General features: G+C 32.4%; 1 long non-coding RNA gene across 2 annotated transcripts in view; it reads right to left on the reverse strand.

Moving 5' to 3' along the window:
• Positions 1 to 11,906, reverse strand: part of LOC120264817 — a 29,029-nt gene that overhangs the window by 15,061 nt on the left and 2,062 nt on the right. For both annotated transcript variants that reach the window (XR_005537537.1, XR_005537538.1), the window contains exons 3-5: positions 8,503 to 8,627; positions 4,453 to 4,672; positions 3,179 to 3,281 (exon numbers count right to left, since the gene is read on the reverse strand). This is a non-coding gene — a long non-coding RNA (uncharacterized LOC120264817). The remainder of the gene's footprint in view (positions 1 to 3,178; positions 3,282 to 4,452; positions 4,673 to 8,502; positions 8,628 to 11,906) is intronic.

The raw sequence follows: 11,906 nt of genomic DNA on the forward strand, positions 1-11,906 counted from the left end.
ATGTATAACAAATAGTTGGTATTACAAGAAACATTAACTTGTATAATATACTCTGAATTTGTGGCTATAATAATCCTATTTCTTGCAAAACTAGCATGTCAATTTCCTCTCGTTTAAAAAATCGTCCGATCTAAGTATGTTTATTTTATTAATTATTGATGCAAAATATTTGCAATTTGGGAACACTCTGGTTTTGGATATTCAGTGTTTTCTTCAAAAATCTTTTAGTTTCTTTAATTATTGTGCACATTATTAAGTATATCAAAAGAAAAACAAGGATTTAGTTCAATCTTTTGACTTCAAGAATTACAAAGGACAAACCAATAAAAAAACCATTTAATTCAATTCTAATATTGTGATTGATATGTTTGTGGTAAGACAAATGTGAATAATGATTTTTATTTCTCTTTGTAACAAAGTTAATTACATAAATTATTAAAAAAATTGAGCTATCAAATTTATCAAATTTGTTGATTGGTATCTAAAGCAAATATTAAGAACATAAAATAACAGGAAATACCAAATTACTACGAATAAATAACTCAATAGTGCTTCGCGACTAGATATTGCATGCAATCTCCCTTCTGTCACCTTCCTTATAAAAACAAACTAACTCAATAATCATCATGGGTGGGAAAAGAAGGCAGAATTGATCACAAACAACTGAAAAGGTTAAATATATTGATATTCTCTTCGCACATAATGATTTAATATTATATGTGAAGAATGCCCAGCTATAATAAAACATCAATTTACGTATCTTTTTAAAGCTTGTCATTTTCACCTTTGTTCAACATTAAATGGCGTGGTTAACATGTTAGACATTAAACATGTGGTATAAGAACATCCCAAAGGTGCAAACAAATCACACATTTAGGTTTTTATCACATATACAGATTATACAGGTTTTTAACTAATTAAATATTTGAAGTAGCACTTAAGTCCCTAGAAGCATACACACCTATTTAGATTCAGCACAAAACACACAGATTCCTTTACCTAATAAATACATGAAATAAATCCTAACCACACACACACAAAAGATATACACTTTATTAAAAAAAAACTAACTTTTTTAAATAATAAAATATCAATAATTTATTTAAAATTAATTTTGAAAGGCCAAATTAAAGACTTTGTAACATACAAAATTTCAAGGGTATATACAAAAATTATATAGGGGGTACACTTACTGAACAATTGGCGCTCAAAATTTAAATTTATATCATAAAATTTGATTTAATTAAACTAATAATCACAATTTACCTCTTCAGGTAATAGATGATAGTAATAATAAAATAATAGATGATAGTTAATTAACCTATTTTGTTTAGCAATGAACAAAACAATATAATGGCATGGTCACACCCTAAATGACCATATATTATCCAATATGGTGCTAATATGGAATTATTATGGTACTGATGTTCTAGTGTAATATATATTGCCGCCATATTATCATAACATGGTACTATTTGGACCATATTGACACCAATGGTCCCTTAATAATATGACAATATGGTGATATTATAATGGTGCCAATATTATGCATATATCCAGGCGCAAATAGATACTAGGTACATATTATAGCTATATGGTCGCCATATTATAATCACCAATATAGGACCATATATCCCATATTGGTCCCATCTTAAGGACTGTATTAAATATTGCAACACATTGTTATAATATAGCTATGACTAAATAATATGGTCCATATTGGCACCATCCTATGGTACCATATGGTCATACCAATATACAGTATGACACCACATATTATAGCATATACCATATTATACACCATATTACAGACCATAAGGTGCATAGTTGTATTGGACCATAATAGTAATATCGCACCAACTAGGAGTATATGGTCCATACATATGGCACTATAAAACCATATTATCATCATATACTTATATATGGTGCCAATATACTAATATATGGTGGTATATGATGATAATATATATGGTGCTAATATGGTCCATATGGACCACAGGCTAACATACTCTATGGTGCATATATGCTAATAGCATATAGTGCCATAATATGCATATATATTAGGATAATATGCATATGGTCGGTCCATATTATCTTATACTAACATGCTATACTAATATGGTGACCAATATTAGGATATGATCCACTGCTAATGTGCCATGGCATAGTCACCAACACTAATGCATGATCCATAGCTAATATGTCATGTAATAACTGATAATATATTGGCACCATATTACATTATACTTATATGGGGCTATAGGTGTATATTGGCACCATATTGGTGACTATGGACCATATGATTATCTATATCATGCTAATATGGCACAATATGGTGACAATATTATGGTAATCCCAATATGCTATGGGCCATATGCCAATAGTCACTGTATAGTCACCGTATTACCAATATGAATAGCCCAATATGTTATGTGCTAGTAGTCACCATATTGTGAATATGATTATCCCAATAATGGGATAATATAATGGTGAGACAACTATCCAATATTTCCATATTTGTCATGTTAGTAGTCAAATCACCATATTAATGACTATCCATGTATGGTGACGATATGCTCCACATCATGCCCCAATATGGTTTTTCCAGTTGCTGATGCACGTGGGACATCCGAGCTAATGGAGCAGTATTCTCTATCAGCTTTCTATTTGTTAGGATTTGTATGGGATTGATCATATATGATAGAACTTTGAATGAGAAATTGAACATTACTTGATGAACAACTTTATGGCAGTTTACTCAACAAAGAACACTCTGAAAACCTTTCAACAGAAGACCTCAAACCAAACACCAAAAACATGGTATGGATGGCCTGACCACAAAATACCACTAATGAATTCAAGCACACATTATTTCCCATAACAAACAATACAATTAACCATTGACATCAGAACATGACCTATCACTTCCCACAAATCTAATACACTTTTTCACCACCATCACTCCAGTTTTACTCATCCTAAGAAAGCAAACAAACACAATGATTAGAATAACAAAATAACCCATAAAAGAGAAAACCCTAAAGATTGGATTTGTTATTCAAGTATTACTCAGTTAATAATGACAGATGACTGATAGAGAGATCCATAGACAACTTGATAACAGGTGACCATCAAGAAAGGCTAAATTGGTTAAAGATATCAAAGCAAGGCATATTACCTTCCCGAAATCCCTCGCCGGCGTTGCTTCTCTCCACAACCCTGAACACCCTCTTCAAATCACACTGCCCATGAGTCCCTGATGCATCCCCTGAGTGTGCACTCTAATCAAGGTGGCCACAAGCCCCAAAGCATGGTGAGAGAAAAATGACAGAAATGAAAAAGCAAGTCATGGCAAGGAATTTATTAGGATTTTTTTATAGCTTGTTTATAAAATTTATATTTACTAATGAAGTGAATTTATATAAATTATAAGGTTTGATAAATTTATATGGTTCAATCATATCTAAATAATATTTAATAAAAAATACTAATTTGAACAATGTGGTTTCACTACTCATGCCACCCTAAATTTATATTAAAAACTTTATTTTACACTAATCATAAGTTAAACTAGATACTCTGGTGGAATTTTTTTAATTTTTGAAAACTATTTATTTTAATAAGAATTTAAATGAAAATTTACTCATAAAAAAGACTAAATTTTAATCCAATTAGTGATTCAAAGCAGATTCATCTCAATTAAGAATGAAACAAAACATAGAAACAGATTAAATACAACATGAATTCATAAATAAGAAAAAAAATATCAAACTTAAAATGCTACAAAAACAATCACAAAATCATCAGGGGCGACAAATGGTTTTAAAGCCTATGGTTTAGGGTTTGCAATTTAGGGTTTTAGGGTTTAGGATTCACGGTTCGAAGGAGCAATTTGGGGAAAAGCATGGATGTACCAGAAGGCTTTGCAACCTTAGGCAAAAGCATAAAGATAGGATGTACCAATCCTAAGAGGAATTCAAGGTTTGTCCGCCTCTTCCCATGTTTCTGATCTTTTTCCTTGAAATTGTATGATCTCACACCCAAAACAAAAATAAAAAATTAAATCCTTATTCTAGAACCCATGAATGCAGAGTGATATTTTGAATGTGTTGAACAAGGCATTATACCCTAGACACAATTCCTAGGCAAGTTGCGAGATCAATCCGAAATAAGGTTCCTCATCTTGTTAATGCAAAGGCTTGCAAACTAGTTCAATCCCTTCACATTGAAGATTGACTGATTGCTCTTGCAAACAAAATCTCTTCATGATTAGGCCAATCGGATATTCAGATCTCTTGAGATCCAACCCGATCTTTGCAAAGAAAGAACTTGCAACTTGGAATGAAAATTATTTCAAGTACAAGAAGAATCTAGTGATATTTGAAACAATGCCACGAATTCAACTAAAATGAAAGAATTTGATTCAAAAGATGAGAAATCAAGATATCTAACGTAATTTTGTGAGCCCTTGCCTCAGAGGTGGTAACTGTTTGAAGATGAGGTGGTGGTGACGCATTTCTCGCACAGAAGAGCCAACGGCGACCAATTGAGAAAAGAAGTAAGAAGAGCAAGGTTGTCACAGGCGCAAGGCGCATCTAGGCGCAAGGGGTCCTGGGGCCTAGGCGCAAGGCGCAGGCGCGCGCCCGATTAACACTGGGCGCACTAGTTTCCACTAAAGAAAATTGAAAAATTAGAAATATTTGCACTAAAGATTAATTTGTATTAAAGTTTTAAAATGTTCTAAAGAATAATATCATAGAAGACGATCAGACATTAGAAAAAAAAAACGTACATAATAACATGAAAAATAATCTTCAAATATATAATACAAAATGCAATAATATGATATAATGCATGTATATAGTCAAAATCCTAAATTGTATAATAAAATCTAGATTTTAGTGACTATCATCAAAATCATCAAGTCCATCATCATCCAACATCATCAATTTCCTCTTCAAATTTATCATTCTCTTCATCTAAATAGTGGATTGGCCCGAAGATGAGAGATGAGGTCTTGATTCTACTTGGTTGGTTGTGTGTTAATCACCCTAATTTTAAACGGCTCTGATTGTATGTTGGCCTTTTTTTTTAATCATCAAAGACGTGTGGATAAGATTAAAAGTTAAACTAAATATTTTAAAAATAACCAAATAAATTTGTTGATGTTACGAAGGCACGCCTAGGCCCACACCTTGAGCCTTGTGCCTAGGCTCAAAGGCGCACGCCTTTGTAACAGTTCCCGCCTAACACCTATAAAGGCGCAATCTGTTGAGCCTTGAGCCCGAGGAGCCCAAGGCATGCCTGACAACTATGAAGAAGAGAGGAGCTAAAACAACAATCTCATGTAGCTTTTGCTAGAATTATATTTATATTTTATAACTATATTTATGATTAATATATTATTACAAATGCAATTGCTTTAATAAGCAATATTAATAATAATTAAGCTTTTTTTTTGTAAAACCTCATGTTAAAATAAAATTCATAATTAATTTTTTGCAAATTAATAAATGCAAAACAAAGATGAATTTTTAACAGCTTTTCTAGTTATTTATGAGATTTTTTTAAGATCTATGCCAACTCTCACGGAATTAAATTGTTGGTATATTAGATATCTATATTGATGGATTATGATAAATTATTAAAGTAAGATACATTCAATTGAAGAAAATATATTTAAATATTTGATGCATTTAATAATTATAAAGTTTCGTTGATTACCATATATAGCTAAGAAATTGGACAGATTTTATAAATAAGTATCAATGGCAATATTTACACCAACGGAAAAATGTGTTAAAATCTTCGATTAACTCTTACATATAAAATGTAAAAATAGATTACTCTTATTAATATAATATATCATATATTTTTAATTTATGCACCTTAATGTGGTTAGCTAAAGCTATGCAGTTCAAACTAACTTGAAAATTTTGGTTTCTTCATTAATGTTCATGTCGAATTTTAATAAGCACAATAATGATTCCCTTGTGTTTTATTATTCTTTTTTTTTTTTTAATAAGAGGGCCTTCGGTTCAATGGCACCCACTCCACTAAGGGGGTGTTCATTTCGGGGAAAATGGGGAGAAGTGGGGGAAGTGGTCCGACTTCCCCACTTTTGGTGTTTCGTATGAAGTAGATTTTTAACTAAACCCACTTCAGTATGTTTTTTACTAAAGTGGGAGGAAGTTAGTCAATCTATAAAAACTCATTTCCCCTTACTTTCAAGTCTTTTTTGAACCCATAGAACTCCACCCAACATCTGAATTCTCCAATTCTATTTTCACTTTCTGACAAATGAACACCAGAAGTGCTAGAAGTAATATCACTTCCCCCCACTTCCCCACTTCAAATCACTTCCCCCAAAATGAACGTCCCCTAATAGGAGTATTACATGAACTATTATTGCTTTGGGTTCGGAATGTATCGCAGAGGCGCAAAAAATGATCTTTGGATGTGAGCGTGGGCTTGTAGCCGAATCCCCATGTTTACCAAGTGAGTGCTTAAGAACTGGACAATCAATTCCCAACGTTGTGCATGCCCTTGATATGTGACTTGTCCATTTTTGTCAAAAAGGAGGAATTTAGATTTTGATCTTCCATTATTCAGTATTTTGTTTCTCTTGTATAGTATTCAATTTAAAAAACTAGATTACTCAAAATTTTTACGATATTATTTTGTGTTAGGTTGTATTCACTATGAATGCATAAATAGATCATCAAAATAATAATAATAATGATGCAAATATCTTTTTAATTTTGGTCTTTATTTAGGATTAAAGGCTTAGGGTTGAAAGGTTTTGGGCTTAGGGCTTAGGGTTTTGGGGTTTAGGTAAAATCAGGTAAAATATCAACCAGATGCAAAATCATACTAGCACATGTTTACCAACATATGAATTTCTTTTCTTAGTTTTTAAACTTGAGAGGCCAACTGTATACCATATCTTCAGTCTATAAGCACGTAACCCATAAATTATACGCCCATATGGTTTATATAATAACTTTACTCAATCCACCCTTCCCTCATCAATTCCAATAAGAGGCTATGAAACATGTGCAACTACACATAAGCACATTTGTTGTATAGTTTCTTTGGAAAGAAAGTATGAGCAAAAACCCAAAAAATAGCATAGAATAAAGCTATATGAATAAATTAGACACCCAAATGAGTTGTTATCCATCTAACTGCCTTGAAATATGATCTTAAGGAATGCTTATTATTCATTTGGAAATGCCATATGGGAAGTTGATTTTATACCAATAGCATTACTCAATAGCGTACCCGCAAAACATAGAGAGAAATCAAAGGTACAACATACCCCAGGAAGTGATTGTTCGAAGTAGCTAGAGGTGATAAGGTTCCACACAAAGGGAATTGTCATACAATAAAACATAAAATTCTAAATGTTATCTGAACAACATAAAGTTGAAATGCAAATATGTATTCTCAGTTCCATTGAGCAACGCGCAAGGGTATAACCCGTACATACACGGATATATATATATATATATAATTTGACAAAAACAATACCGCATAATGGTCCCAATATAGGAAGATCCACAGCATAAGACACCAAAGAGGCTAACACACATAAGAGGGCTTTGTTTCCCTATTGTGTATGAGTGTGGTGGGTTAGGTATTGCTAGACTGAAGCATAAGTGTCTTGTTGTTTTGACTAATTAAGCAATAAACACAACTTCTGAGATAATTGAATAAACAAAATAATGCATGGTTGTCAGCTACATAATCAAAGAATCATCAAGAATAGAACTTCATCAACTTCATCCGTATAGTTGGTCAATAAGCATATTTGACAAAGAATAATCTACGACGATGATAACACTTGGTTTTAAGATAACGACAAATGCAAGTTCTATCCCGTGATACCAGGTTATATCACAGATTGAGGGAATAATGTTCAAATAGTACTAAGCTCACAAACAACTGAATATTAAAATTATGCTAAAGTAATGTAACTTCGTGATATAGCCCCTGAATAAATAACAAATTGGATTGTTATTTGACAATGCAATGAAGAGAATCATCTAGAACAGAAGTCCATTAATGTAAGTAAACAATCATAACTAAACAATCTAGAAGTTGGTAGATAGATTTAAAAAGAAAAGTGATCACATTCTATAGCATGATCACCTAAAGACACACAAGAACAACCATTGATACCATATATGTAAAGTTTATGATGCTACAATCATAACATATGATCTACCTAAGACCAAAAGCAAGCCAATTATCATTTATCAAGGAATATAAATTATTTTGTGGCATATATGCATATTCACATTAAATTGGTAGTTTAATCAATGGCTTGTATATGCTTGGAGAAATGTACACTCAGTTGGAGCACAATGTCATAGATCATGCTAATAGGTACAGTCATAACATGACGCAAATAAGAGCCATGGGTGGCCTACTCAATAAAATTAATATTTGACAAATGACAATGACTTATTCAGATTGCAATTCTTATGACAACTATACCTAGCAGTGATAAGAGCAAGATATGTGGCAGCTGAGGGGAAAATCTGCAATAGAACATAACCTCCAACAGGTATCATAGAGAGGCCTTTGCATAATCGAGTAAGTCCTGAGAACAAGTTACTACCCTGAAATATAAAAACATATGTATCAGGTTAAATCAATGAATCAAGATCCATTTATAGCTAAAGTTTTAAAATAAGTTTCTCCAATGCACCCTCCATATGAGAAAAGAAAAATATGCCGTACGATTGGATAAATCCAACCTTTTTTTTTGTGGCTCAATTGGAAGAAATTGAAAATAACAAAATCAGCATGCAAGATTGTGTGGCAATTTATGCTCCAACCCACAAAAACAAAAAAATTTATAGCAAAAATTTTTAAGTTTATAGTACTTTGTATTTCTAGCATTCTATCAAGCAATCAAGTGATTCTACTTATATAAAACTATGCTAAAGAGATCAGTTCTTTCTCTGGAGCCAAATAAGGAAATAGCTATGGAACCTAACTTGATTTGATCAAACCAAGTGAAAAACAGGTGCAACTTATAGGATTTAGCCCATGAACATAAATGATTGTGGCATCTTGAAAGCTATTGAGAATTTAAAACTTAATAAAGACCCAAGGCATTTTGGATATGAATGTTTTGTAATCAATAAAGGACATATCTAGTGTACACTAAGTCACTAAACCGTACGTAAACATTGTCCAGCATGCAATTAACTTATTCAATTGTCTAGTTAAAAAAGGGCGATGAATCAGACAGAGGCAAAGTTTATCAAAACAAACAAATGGTGAAAGATCAAATACAGGACGAAGGCAAACTAAAAACCTTAACAAACATAGCAATAAACCATTATTATTGGGGTTTTCTGCAGTTGACTTTCAGATGATATAACTCGACATACAAGCAAAGTTCTTCAAAAGGCATGCAGTAATGAAGATATAAAACAGGAGCTGTAAGGGTAACTTAGAACAACAAATGGAATCATGAGTTATAGGTGCTCCAAACCCTAAAAGCAAAAACAATATCTAATGCCATAGAACTGTTCTTGAGAGAATGGATAATCCAACATGTTAACACAAATCCTAGACAAGAAAAAGAAATGTTAAGAGGGTATACTCAACAAATGGAATCAAGATTGGGAGAGAAAACCCTACAAACAAGAACAATGTCCAATACCCCTTTGTTCTACTCCTTGAGAGAATAGATCAAGTCTGCAATCAAGATCAAGACATACAAACAAAACCCTAATCAAGAAAAGGAAAAGATAGCATAGAAACACTAACAATCAATACAATAAGTCATGATTTATAGAGTTTTGTGCAAAAATTCACAGCACCTTCTACATAAAACACAATCTAATAACCCATTGCTCTATTTCTCAAGAAATGGATCAAGAGTCCAATAAAAATCTAGACATAAGAACATAAACCTTAATGTAGGAACACAACCCTACAAATAAAAACCGATCTCATACCAACAGTGGACATGGAACTAAGCTTAGGCTCAGTTCGGTGATAATATGGATTCAAGATTCTAATATAGATCCAGGCATGAGAACAAAAAAGCGAATCGAGAAAAGAGAGGGAAAGGCCATGAGGAGATACAAGAGTTAATGTTGAACCCTAAGAAAAAAACACATAATTCATAGTTAAATCACAGTCAAACCATGAAAACAAGAACTAATCAACCATAGAACCAAGATCGGAATCTAAAACCCAAGCTTACCAGATCTTTCTTGAAACCAATGGATCAAAACGTAGATCCAGATGCATAAATTCAAGCAAGAACCCTAAATCAAGAAAACAAAGGCTAACGAACTCGGGAATCAAAGCAGTTCTTCTTACTCACTCCTAAAGGTTGGTGTTGGGATGAACTGCTACCCATCATCGCCGCCCCGATCTCCACAGTCCACAAGAGCGCGATCTCACAGGGTTGCAATCTCTTTTACGGATTTCTAAATAGGAGTTGTTTTAGAAAAGTCTTTATTCAAAAATAGATTTTTAAATACAGTGAGGTAGCAGGGTAACTTTAGTTAACAGTCCTTGACATTTCCATTTTGAATCTCTGATCATTTTGGTCCCTTCGATTATTTTTTTTTACGTCTCTCCATTGTAAATATAAAGAAATGTTATGTATGTGATTTTTCTTACAAAAACAAATTAAAATGTTTTGTATTTTTAATATTTTGCTTGTGGACATAGATATGTTTTTTATAATAATATCTTCTTGTAGATATTATATGAGTTTTTATTTTTGTCTTGTTTAGGGTTTAGTGTTTTAGGGTTTAAGTTTTAGGTTCAAAAGGCGTGTGGTAATGGCTATATAAAACAAGAGCTACGAGGGCTAAGTTAGAAGCCTTGCAATCAATAAAATAATCACAGGTTATAAGTGCTCCAAACACTAAAAAATGATCTCATGGCTGTTTCACATGTTAAATCAAAATTAATTAGCTTTACACAAAATTTCATAGTAAGCCCCAAAAACAAGGATTGTAATCAAGATATAGACATACAAACAAAACCCTCATCAAGAAAAGGGAAGAATAACATAGAAATAGTAACAATCAATACAGTGGATTATGATTTATAAAGTTTTACGCACAAATCCACATCTTCTAAATACTCCATTGATCTATTCCTTGATAAATGGATCAAGAGTCAGATCTCAATCGAGACATAAGAACAAAAACCTCAATGTAGGACCACAACCCTACAAATAAGACCTATCTCATACTAACAGCAGCCATGGAAATAAGCTTAGGCTCAGTTCCTTGAAAAATGAATCAAGCTTCTAATCTAGATCCGGGCATGAGAACAAAAAACAAAATCGAGAAGAGGAAGAAAAAAGACAACAAGAGTTACAAGGGCTAATGTAAAACATCTCTGTCTCTTGACTCCTTAGTGTTTAATAGAAGTTCTTATTCAAAATGGCATGTTATAGTCGGCAAGATAGGATAGTAAGATTACTTAACATCCTTTTTCAATGACAATCATTTTACTGAGTCCCTCTACTATAAGTAGAAATAAAACATAAATATATGATTTTCTTGTAAATTTAAGAGAAACACTGCTCATAGTATCATTATCCTTTTCGTCTTCATTATCATCCATGTCATATTCACTATCGTATTCGCGACCATCATCATCTTCTTCTTCATTATCATCATCCTCATTGTCATTGTCTTCACTAGCATCCTCATTATCGTAATAAAAATAATCATAATCATCATAATTATCATCATCATAGAAAAACATAAATATATGATTTTCTTGTAAATTTAAGAGAAACACTACTCATACTATCATTATCCTTTTCGTCTTCATTATCATCCACGTGATATTAACTATCGTATTCGTGACCATCATCATCACCCTCATTGTCATTGTCTTCGCTATCATCT

The sequence above is a fragment of the Dioscorea cayenensis genome, chromosome 7 (genome assembly GCF_009730915.1).
Source record: "Dioscorea cayenensis subsp. rotundata cultivar TDr96_F1 chromosome 7, TDr96_F1_v2_PseudoChromosome.rev07_lg8_w22 25.fasta, whole genome shotgun sequence".
Taxonomy (NCBI): domain Eukaryota; kingdom Viridiplantae; phylum Streptophyta; class Magnoliopsida; order Dioscoreales; family Dioscoreaceae; genus Dioscorea; species Dioscorea cayenensis.